The sequence below is a fragment of the Amphiura filiformis genome, chromosome 6, assembly GCF_039555335.1.
Source record: "Amphiura filiformis chromosome 6, Afil_fr2py, whole genome shotgun sequence".
Lineage (NCBI taxonomy): Eukaryota > Metazoa > Echinodermata > Ophiuroidea > Amphilepidida > Amphiuridae > Amphiura > Amphiura filiformis.
In genome coordinates, this window is record NC_092633.1 from 56860787 (window position 1) to 56873241 (window position 12455).

At 36.6% G+C, this 12455-nt stretch overlaps 1 protein-coding gene across 1 annotated transcript in view; it reads right to left on the minus strand.

The window, feature by feature from the left end:
- The window catches only part of LOC140155696 (replication factor C subunit 4-like), a 443685-nt gene that overhangs the window by 348831 nt on the left and 82399 nt on the right, over positions 1–12455 (minus strand). The window lies entirely within an intron of this gene.

Here is a 12455-nt window from a genome sequence, read left to right on the forward strand (position 1 = left end):
TTGAAAATTTCTCCATTGGTTGCCCGAGCGGCATTGCGTCATATGAATGATGTGTTAAAGGCATTATCTTTTATCTCTGTTGAAAAGTGTTTGCAAAGTCAAACATATATTTTGTATAAACGGATATATGGATTCTTAAATGTTTTAATTGTTTAGTGATACTACTGCTCTTCCACCAAGGTCCGTATGATTAATAATTGAAAATATAGTGCAAGATAATTTATATGCACATCGGCGTTACGTCAAATGACGACATCTCAGGTATACCCGCAAAGGATTAGGGGTTTTACCGATAAGGTCAATACCGCTGCTATTATTCGACACCATTGTCCTTAATGCTAATCTGTTGTAGATGGCAGAAGATAATTTTTTTACCGGTGTTCAGCGTATGATTTGATCTTTTGAAAGGGTACTGGCAGGTTCCACTCACAGACACCATTAAAGACCAAATTTTGGTCTTTACCAATACAAAGTTATGCCATTTGGGTTGAGAAATGCACCCGCAACCGTTCAGAGAAGGGTAAATCAAATTGTGGCAGACATAGAGGGATGTGAAGCGTATGTAGATGATTTGATTGTTTACAGTCAAACTTGGGAACAACACATGGAATAACTCCAATTGTTTCAGAAGCTGTCTGAGGTAAAAATAGGTCGAGGTCACGTGAAACCTATCAAAGCCAAAGTTGAAGCAATTGAGGAATATCCCGCACCTGTAAACAGGAAGGCACTCATAAAATTTCTATGACTATTATATACAGAAAGTCCTGACCAAACTTTTCAGAGATAGCAAAGTCCTTTGACCGATTTGTTGAAGAAGGATGCAAAATTGATTTCGTCAGAGCAGTGTGAAAATGCTTTTCACAAAGTCAAATGAGTTCACCAGTACTCACTGTACCCGATTTGAGAAGCAGATCAAGCTGATTTTGATGCCAGTAACATAGGCTGTGGAGGTGTTGCGATGCAAGAGGGTGAAGATCAAATTGATCACCCTATATGTTACTTTTCAAGGAAGTTTAACAAGCACCAGAGAAATTACTCCACAATTGAACAGGGGTGTCTGGCATTGCTATTAGCATTGCTACATTTCGATATGTATTTGGGTACCGTGATCACAATCCCCTCACCTTCATCAACAGGTATGCCACAAAAAGTGGTACATGAGTGATGTACCATTTTTTGGCTTCTACCTTTAAAAGCATGTAAGCTACAATGATACCGATGCCACAATAGAACAAGAAGATTTTCCCCTTCGTTTTGCATACTTCTTCACAAAATGCAATGGGTGTAGTACCCCCTTAATTAAACAGTGTGTATTGTTGTGCATTCTGAAGTGAACTTGTGTTTTTGGTCTTGAGTCATTAACGACTCGTAACAAACGTCATAGATAAGTGGCATTCAGGATCAGCTAACGGTGTAGCGCAGTACGGTCCACGATTGTCACCGTTAAAAAATTGATATGGTGCCCTTTTGAGCTAAAGCGTTAATTACCAAAAGCCGCATACGGATTCGGCTGTCTGCCAAATTCATAACGAATTATGGCCTGCCGATATCTTTGAACGCCCGGTTTGAACGTTTCGTATAAATTGCTACATTTCCGTCATTGCGGTTTTATAAGCGACGATTATGCAATAAATATTCTTTTAAATGGAATACATTCCACGTTCTTTTTAATGGAATATTTTGGTGACGATGTTTATCAACCTTTTCTGTCAAAGCAAGTCGATGAGTATATCAGGAAAACAGAGTTTCTATAATCTGTCCGTTTTTAATCCACATGTAGCAGATATTATAATTAGTTCAGATTACTATTGGTCAACCTGGCGAAAACAAAGACGATAACAATTAAATATATTGATTAAAATAATTAAATTAATTATCAGATATACATATAAGATCCAGGTAATTAAGATTTTTCTTATACTGTGACGTCCTGGGAAAAACGACTTAAATTGTATTCCACTTCACGAATAAAACAAAATAAGATAAGACTATAAGAATTGTGCATACATTTACAGAGATATGTAACATCTCTCTGATCTAATACCATGAATGCAGAACAACGGACTGTCCGCCCGAGCTAGAAAGTTGCCAAACACAGTTGAGTATAAGATATCGTGAGGTTGCATGACTTAAGGGATCTAAAATGAGCGTTTATTGCGTTTCGACAGTATTTTTTGTAGGACACGAGAGCACCTCAGACCTATCGAATTGCATTCTGAATACGAAGCATGTCTTTCTGATATCAAATAATTTTCATTTTTTGAAAATCACAATATAATACAAATTTTATAACAAATTATAAAAATTTGATATTTTTCAAATTGTTGATATATAACAGTCCTCGAAGTAAATTTTATAAATCTAATGATATATTCTTAAAGTGTATGTAGCAGGGAGGAAAAGCCGACAGTCAATTGAAAATTTTGACCTTTCATATTGAAGATATGGATTTTTTTCCCAAAAAGACCAATTTTTTTTTTTGGTGTTTTGGGAAAAAAAATCCATATCTTCAATACGAAAGGTCAAAATTTTCAATTGGTCGTCGGCTTTTCATCCCACCTACATACACTTTAAGTATAAATCATCAGATTTATAAAGTTTACTTCAAGTACTGTTAAATATTAAAAATATCAATTTTTAATGATTTGCCATAAAATGTGTATTAAATTGCGAATTTCAAAAATGAAAATTATTTGATATCAGAATGACATTCTTCGTATTCAGAATGCAATTCGATATGTCTGATGCTCTCATGTCCCAAAATAAATACTGTCCAAACGTTCATACTCCAGCCCTTAATTCATCCAAAGATAGATATAAAGACATTGACCTCTCTGGCACTTATATGCTGTATAATCTATATACTTTCCGTCATTTGTTTCGAAAATTACTATGGACCACAATGGCCTCATCCCAATGGCATAGTCCAATAACCTCAATAAAACAATCATAGTGCAAAAATTGACCTCAAGTTGCAGAGTATGAGTTTTTGTACCCAAAGTTTCAAAGGTCAATGAACAAATGTATTGAGATTAAAGAACTGTGCACTAACTGTGCACTGCGCAGGCACCACCACGGACGTTTTAAGAAATTGACTTTAAAGCACTAAAGTCTTGATTTTTGCATGTTATGTTAGTTTAATGAAATCCATTACAATCGTGTAAAAACAGAATTTTAAAACATATTGAAGGCATCTTTCTCAGTAAATGTTGCAATATGGCTTTAATAGTTGTATAGCTAAGAATGTCTGAAATTGAGTGGGAAAGGTGATGAAAAGAAAAGAGCGAGAGAGAAAGAAGTGATTGCTGAGAGAAAAAGAGATACGGAGAAAAACAATGTACTGCCACATTACCTACCATTAAAGTTGAAAGCTCGCATGCAGTTATGCTGTCATCGATATCATTGTCCATGTATCATTGCCAATGTCGCAATAACGTCAGAGAGAACCCATAACATATATGATATATGATAGGGAGAATGAGAACAAAGGAGAGAGGGAAAGAGACAGGGAAAAACTACAAAGACAAGCAATTTTTTGCGAGCCGAGAGGGGGAAAAGCAATTTTTGGCACACATTCATCGGGCGCCTTTTAAATGAAAGATTTTCAAGAACAGTATGGAAACACTTGCAATATATATACAGACCATTAAGGTTTGCTAATTGTGATCCCAAAATTTGGCATGCGCAAAGAGGGGGGGGGGCGGGGGCAAGGCAAAGATCTTTTGGCCAGGCGGCATAGGCGTAGATCTCGTGTGGGGAGATGGGGGCGATAACCCCCCAATATTTTGCCAGGGGGATGGTCCATACAATCATCCCCCCCATGTTGACGTCTGTATGTGGGTTTCTGACCAAATTAACCTCATATTTGGCCATTTTAGCCCCCAAATTGTATTTATTCCACTTTTGCACAATATTTTACCAGTTTAGCTTCAAAATGGCAAACATTTGCGCGCTCTTCGCGCGCATTTGTACCATAAACTCATTCTGTCGCCAAAAGGTGCTGGATCGCTATACTTCAAGAATTTTTTTTTCCAACCCCACCCCCACCCCCCCACCAATGTCAAAAAAAAATCTACGCCACTGCCAGGCGGAGAGGGGGCAAGCAGTTTTTGGCACGCGGTTTGGAAATTATATTCATAATTGCACAGCCCCATATAAATTTGAACGCTCAAAATTTTACTAGTAAATAATTTTGCTTGAATATATCCTTGGAAGCTTCTGCAATATTCGTGTTGTCAATCCCCAAACAATACAAACTGTAACTTTTTTATTCTCTGATGATAGATGCAAAAACAAATGCAATCATAAAACTAATAGTCTGACGGGCCCGAATGTCTGTCTCTAATACATCATTTATTGCTTTGTATTTAGGTCGATTGTGGAATAACTTGTATCGCAAATATGAGCCAGTAAAATCAATTTGAAAGACACAAGTCGAGTAGATGCCTTTTGTTCTTTCCCCTTTAGTGTAAAGTTGCGAATGACTAACATTTTCTTGTTTAAAGTTAATGCCTAACATGCTGAGAGATCAAGAATGACAGGTGCCCAGTGGGCACTCTTGAGCACTGAACGAAAAATGAGGTCAAAGGTTATACAGGGGTCAAAACTCAAACTTGCTCCGATTTGGTTAAAAGCTATACTAAAGTATTCCTCAGGTCAAGGATTCAGAAAATATATGATTTGTCCTACCTACGACCAACCAGTCTGGAGTTACTAGCAAAAAGGTCTAAGGTTGAAATTTGGGCTCCGATGGGTGAAACACAAAATATTTATCCGATTATGATAACAAAAAAATGGTATCAATATGTTTGCCTTGTTACAATAATTCAGAAAAAGAATTGTTTTCACTATGTACGACATTTCGTTACCTACACTGGAAAATACATCACAACATTAATTGGACGCACTGGGCAGAAACTCCTCTTGCTGTGTTACCATAGTAACGAAGCATCGTAGGTAGTGCAAACTATTTCTTTTCTGAATTATTGTAACAACATAAACAACATCAAAATCGGATCACTTTCCTGTGTTTGACCACAAATTTCAACCTTTGACCTTTCGCCAATATTAAACTCCAGACTGAGTAGTCGTATGTGGGTTAAATTTCTGAATCCTTGAGGAATATTTTGGAATAAGTTATAGCCAAATTTGAATAATATTGAGTTTTGACCTCTACATGTATGTCGGCTTTGACCGCGGATTTCTCGGAATACTCAAGGCTGGCCATTGGGCACCCAGTTATTTTCTTATTATATACAGATGTCCTATTTTACACTCACAAGGACATGAAGTAAGTTCTATCCGACTACACAGTAGACTCGATGAGATGTCTCAGAGCTCTCAGATGTTTTCATTAAAGTATCTCATATGGAACAGAACCTCTAAGAGAATGCAAAATTGTAGTAGGAAGTAAATCAATTAGGTTTTAAATTCAAGAACAATTTGCTACCAGGGGCCATACTATTTTTCACAAAAATGTACCAAAATGCTTCGTAAGGTTATCGAACTACTCAGGTGTATGTAGAAAGCAGATCAAGCCGGTGGGCGAAAGTCTGACTGAATTGCAAATAATTCACAGGTGTTGGTAAGATGGATGTATTAATATCATGAATGTTATTGTTTATTGAACGCAATATAATCTTGTCATAATAACCTAAAATTAGAGTAATACATGTATTTGAATAGTTTACTCTATTTTATATAATGCTCATAATATTTACACTTGTTTGTCAAAATATTGATTTGCAAATATTGACTTGTTTGAGTGCTTAAACGGTTGAGCCGTTTGCAAGGCTTTATTTTATATGCACAAGTTGTTCTTGTTATTATGATTACTATTGTAAGGAGATTTGCGAGATTCGATGCTTGCATTCATCACGGTATGTATCAAAATGTTTGATGCTCATTAGTTTCCAGTGATATTCAAAATTCAACATAAAATCCACTGAATGTGTAACTTTATTTGTATGAATATAAAGTTAAAGATTGTAAAATTATAAAGTCGGGTCATGTCAAGAGGACCCAATGTTGCATTTAGAAGAAGCAGACTTTTCAATGCAATCAAAGCTTGACCCTCATCCTACGATGGGGACAACACCTTAGATTTTTCAATCCGACACACTAAATCGAATGTGTTTACACCCAAATGTTTTAAGCTAATCGACTCGTAGATCCGAGCTCCGTTTTGTCTGGTATAGGACTGTAATGGTTTTCCAAAACTTTCTGTCCTCCGTTGCTGTTCTGAAGTCTGCTGCCTCCAGCCTAGTGTCATCTCTGTAGTATATAGATCCATTTGCGATCTATTGATCACACGGAATCCTTCGTGGAGCTGTTTTCAGCATTATTATTATCACCACACTCGCGTAAAAATCAAATGGTGGCTGGGAACAGTCTGGCAACTGTTGGCGGCGCATTGTATTGTGAATCGCGAGAACAGGCCTTGCGCGATAATTGACATAAATAATAACACTATTATTATGTTTATAGCACAGTTGTATTTACAATTTAGCTGCCGTTATAGCGGGGATTATACATTTTATAACAATAGAGGTTGTCCGTGTTCTATAAGCTGCATATCCTGTCAACGACTGCTATACCTTGTTTAGCACTTTCATAAGAAGTACTTGCATGTGCAGCCATGGCTGTTTCAAAATAGCCCGCCAATGTCATGCAGGTAACTCCGAGGTCATGCATTGATTTGGTTTGAATGAGGAATACTACGGGAACCAGCGCCTTTTGTTAGAAGTCACACATGAGTAAAGTGGATAGCCTCTATATAGCTACATGTATATGTCAAAGTAAATCTACACGGGTTTAATTGAATCAATAACAATTATTTTTGGTATTAAAAATAACAAAAACTATATCAATTCACAAAGTCATCAGCGGGGTCATCAACCGACACAGTTCATCATCCACGTAGACAAAAAGTAGGTCCAAGCAAATTACGTATTTTCATTGTATGCTGGAGATGGCAAATCACGTGTTTAGTTAGAAGTAACTTTGTTACTTAACAAAGTTAAAACTTACATCAGTGATCGTTCTGGCCGGCGTTTTGGGACACCCTGTATATTGCACTATACTTAGATCCATATAGGAAGAGAGTGTGATTCATAACCTCCGCAGACCGACTGACATTCAAATAGAATTTTTATTCACCCAAATCTTGTCTGTCTTGACGCTTCGTGTTTGTTTAGATTTTTACATGATTTTCCGATTTTAAGTTTTGTTTTTATTTTCATAAATGATGATATTTTAAATCTTTTAAGTTAATACGATGCATTTTACTAAGAAAGATCGATATGAAAAAAGGGTAAAAACATAAAATATAGTACGCGGCACAGAAAAGGGCTAATGTTTCGGACGACTTGGTTAACTGGTGCAATCACTGGTAATAGCTTTTAGCCATATTTTAATCTTTTACCGATTTTTACCAAATGGATAACTTCACCAGAAAAAGAAGACCTGAGATGCATGTGCTATAATATTAAATTGGACGTTTTCTGTATGCGCTTTCGTATTACCGATTCCGGCTTTCTTGTATACTGATGGCTGTACAATTAACTGAATTACCTTATAATAACACTTACGTATATCGCACTGATGTATAAAAGATTTAGCTGTTAGTATGGCGGGTATTGTAACAGCAGAAATATACATGTATATCTACACTGGTTCAACTGAATCGATAATAATTATTTTTGGTGTTAAAAAGAACAAAAACTATAATACTCGTAGCACCTATGTAAGCAATTCACGAAGTCATCAGCTGACACAGTTCTCCATCGATGGAGAAAAAAGTAGGTCAAATCTTTACGTATTGTCATACTGTAATATGCTGGAGATGGCAAATCACGTGCTTAGTTAGAAGGCGTTAATTTACTGAGTACAAATATATATAAGCCTTATGATCAAAGCCAGCAATAATCCTTTTTATCTGATTTGATCAAGTCTTGCCGATTCATATTATGTTACTCCTTCTAGAGATGGAGCAGCTTCAATAATATATCTCTTGCCGTCTACATATAGTCGCATTTCATCTCTTAAATGTCACATTTTATATTATATAAGATTAATTAAGTAGGGCACAGTGTGAATAGGGCCATCGTATTACCATGTACCCTGAAATTACTGAAAAATGCCTCAAATAGAGTCAAGAATAAACCCCACAACATAGGATGGACACATTTTGAAAATTAAAGAATCTCTTTATTATATTATAACAAATACCACCAGCATACAAAATTTTCATTGCGCTTACTACATAATCATTCGATTTGTTTTTCTGATATAAGAACAAGCACTCGTTTCACAATATATACCAGTTACACACATTATAGTAACAATAATGTTGATTGTGAAACAATATTGTATTGCACCACTTGAGTTGCTTAAATTAAACATTTAATGTGAGAATATAATAATGCTTATTATTGCAAAGCAAAATAATATTCTTATTGCCTCTATATTAAGAGTGAATTCCGTGACCAAGTCACGGGAAATAAGTTTAAATGTGTTTCTTGTACTTTGTAGCATGGGGGAAATCATTTAAAATGTATCCAACCTTGTCAAATGGTTGGGTCTCGAACTTCCCGGTCTCGGGACCCCCGACCCCGACAGATACTTAAATCCTAGACCCCAACAGAGTCGTTTCAATAGGGAACAAGTTTGCTCTCCTGGCATGAAACTTACCTTATCTTTGAAACTAATATGCAATTCGTCGGCAGAGTGCTACACTCTCTTAAGTGCAGTTTGGAAAAAATTTACAGGAGGGACATATTTGTGACCAGCTCCAACAAAACCCGGAACAAGTCGCCAGACGTGTTTTTGAGTTATAGTCCTTTAAAGTTGACATTCCAATAAAAATTAAAATGAAATTTTGGAATTCTTAATTTCATGGTATTTGACTGTGGGACTAAGTGGCCTTTCAAATCCTTGGAAGTACTTATTAAAAAGAGGTTTATTTAATCAACAAACAACAGTTGAACTCCCTATTTAATTCTGTGTAGGCAGGAAACTAATTGAGCCATTACTCAGAATAGCAATTTGGCAAAAATATCAAGGTATCATTTGCAAAATTATCCATATCTTGAAAAGTATTGATGCTATTCGTATAATTTTGGTATCAATTTAAAGCATATTGTCTAGTTCTTATATTTTAATTCATATCATGAAATGTCAAAAATGTTCCTGGTTTTGTCAGAGCGTGTCACATTTGTGTACCCGTTTCTTTCCAAGTAGACATAAAATGACATGAGAATGTGAAGCAATTTAATTTTAATAATATGCACTATATAAATGGGGTTAAAGTTAATAAATAGATGAATTATTTACCGGGATTATTTACTGATTTACATGTCGTAAGTGCAACATACGATAGTTGCACTCAAGTAGAAATGAGTGTAGAGTGCAACACTATCGTATGTGCCACATAAGATAGTGTTGCACTCAAATAGAAATGAGTGTAGAGTGCAACACTATCGTATGTGCCACATAAGATAGTGTTGCATCCACTGCTAAATTAGGATATGCGCAATATCGGTTCATGTCCAATATTTGTCATTTTATGTTACTTAAGAACTGTAATTTATTTTGGCACATAATATTTACAATAGCAAGACACATTTTCCCTAATGTTATCTCTCAAGATATAAAACTGAATCTAAAAATAAAAACGCCGGATTTGCCGTCTCTATTACCAGTCATGGGAGCTATGAACTTAGCCACCTTGGTGACAACGCCTATAGCCGTCAACGTCACAGTCAGTGATCTGTTAGAGACTATTTTGCACTTACGATGGTGTAGCATTAAAGCCATAATGTGTGATTTGCTTCACAGCGACGCCGTCAATTTTACTGCGATTCCTACTTTTTGCATAATTATAATGCCCAGTGGTGTACTAAAATACCACGTAAAAGACTAAGACTGAAGTGCTTTAATAACAGTAAAATTTAACTTTTTATATTAAAACCGGGTCGACCCGGTTTTATTCAGAGTTCATCGATCGTCTGCTTGCTAATATCTCCCGTGGATGTCGGCTTATGTGTACACACGTCGAGCGCGATGCTCCGTGCAGCATTACATGTTACGATCGGCGAGCGCAGTACACGATTTTTTTTCTTCGTTATACCTCATTTGTTTAGCTCGAAATTAAAAGAGGATAATGTGATCAGTGAAAACAAACATTTAAGTAGGAATCTATTCTTTATGCAAATCACACATTATTGCTTTAAGTGATTTTGTTGTTTAGGTCCAAGAAAGTAGCGTATGTGGCACATGCGATAGTCTTGCAGCAGATGAAAAACCAAATTAGCGTGTAAGACTATCGTAAGTGGCACATACGATAGTCATGCATGCATTATGGAAAGGTTTCTATACAAAAACGATTCTCTTATAAACCATCATGCGCACAGTTTACCTCGATACACCTGAGCACACATTTTCGTCCAGGAGCTTCCAAGCAGAGGACAACAAGCAGTGAATTGTCTCCACACAGTCTTTGATTGCACTACACGGTTGAGTACATAGCAATGTAAGAGCTGTGGAGCTTCTAGCTGAAAATGGGCCTCTTTGATTGGTTTTTGTCGAAACCTCAAGTGTTCCCTTCATCCAATCGGAATTTTTTTAAATATCAAACGAAAGCTAACACTTGCCCCTGAAAACACTTTTCGTCACCAGGTCAACAGATAACGCAATTCAATGTTATAGCAAGGCGAATGTTGAAAATCTTTTGAAACTACCTATCCAAGCACATGTTTTGACCACTTACGATAGTGTAGCACTCTGCCGACAAATTGGCTTTATGTTCTTTTTGCATTACAGCTATTCCTGTTGCAGAAACAGTCACGAATAAGGTTAGATGCCATGATATGTACATACAACTCCGGCACAGTGTCTTCGACCCTATATCTTCATGGCAGGAATCGCCATGGTAGGTTAAATCCACAGCCACGATTAGCCATTTGGTTCAAACCTTTAAAGCTCTTTTAAACTAATAATTAGTCGAGGGACATAACTAAGGCTACTCACAATAGCCGGGTAATCGATCTTGGTTGTGCGTGATTAAGCTTGTATACCCCATTGAGGTCAATGGTCATCGACTTTATACTGCCAACAGTGAGTGCAGCTGTACTACACGCTGCACGCTGTAGTCCATAACAGGACCAACGCAATATAAAATGGTCAAATTTTGAGTTCAAAGCGCACGGCCAATTTTCAAAGCGCATTCTAGCGACTATCATATCTGTTCAACACGTATTTCCAAGTTTATGAGACCAAATCTGGTTTCTTGAGAAAAAAATCATGACGGGAGATATTCATCATTTTCTAACCCGGTATCAGAAGATTTTCGTCTGATATCAAAATCGTGCATAGCAATTCACGTGTATCGATCCCGTGTATTCATTTTAGTGTCCCTTCTGCACCAAATAATTATTAGCCAGGCGGTGTCGGTGTGTCCGGCATACTACCCACGAATAGGACAACATGCCAATACAAATAGGTACTTATGTATAGATATATTGATTGACACTGATTTTCAAGTGTTAATCGGCCTCAAGCCAACCTTTTACGTCAGACCTGTACCTATGTTGCGCATTAGAAGTCCTGGAAGGCACACAATATGGTCCGGGAATATGGTTCATCAGTACTGTTCCTGTCAGACCTTTCAACAGAACAACAGACAAGTATAACATTTTGTATAATAATGATAATTATAATGATGACAACGTTTCTTCCGCAATCAAAATCACGTTATATCCCCTGTCAACAGGCAAAGACACATTAATAAAACAGGAAGGAATAGACTCTTCGCAATTTTTACGCAATAAGAACGTCAACTTTCGGTATCATGAGTGACCGTCATTTGAAGCTAAATTTATACTGCCATAGCCCAGAGCTCAAAAGGCCCATTCAGTGATCCCAGCGAAAGTGTAAAAAATAACTGAAGGAAAGGTCACTAACATTGTCATTGTTTTTTTGTTTTTTTAATGAACAAATTTTAAAAAAAAGGAGGAACAGCAGTATTGACGAAGTTGAAGCCCCATTCAAATATATGTAGTATATATGCAGATTCATGTAAAATGTCTTATTTTGTCTTTAATACACGGCTTTCGGTTCAACCACTAGCTAGCTGGCTATGTTAGCACAGATATGACACTAACAAAAGTGCCCAAACCTCAATTTTGATGATTTTTACAAACCTCCGAATCATCAAATCACTGAATGGGCCTTCAATGCTTACTCGATCTTCTGATTCAGTTGTAACCCTGGCTGTAGGAGGGTCATTTAAAAGGTTCTGCCTCCACCCTCATATCTCAGCTTCTGCAAATATATAGCCCTTTTATATTTTTATGATTGTGTAACCTAGAGTCTTACCTAGCTTGTAATTTGAAAGCGAATTAAAAATGAAATCAGAATTCAGCAACGAAAAAAGCTAACTGGAATCATAACCCATC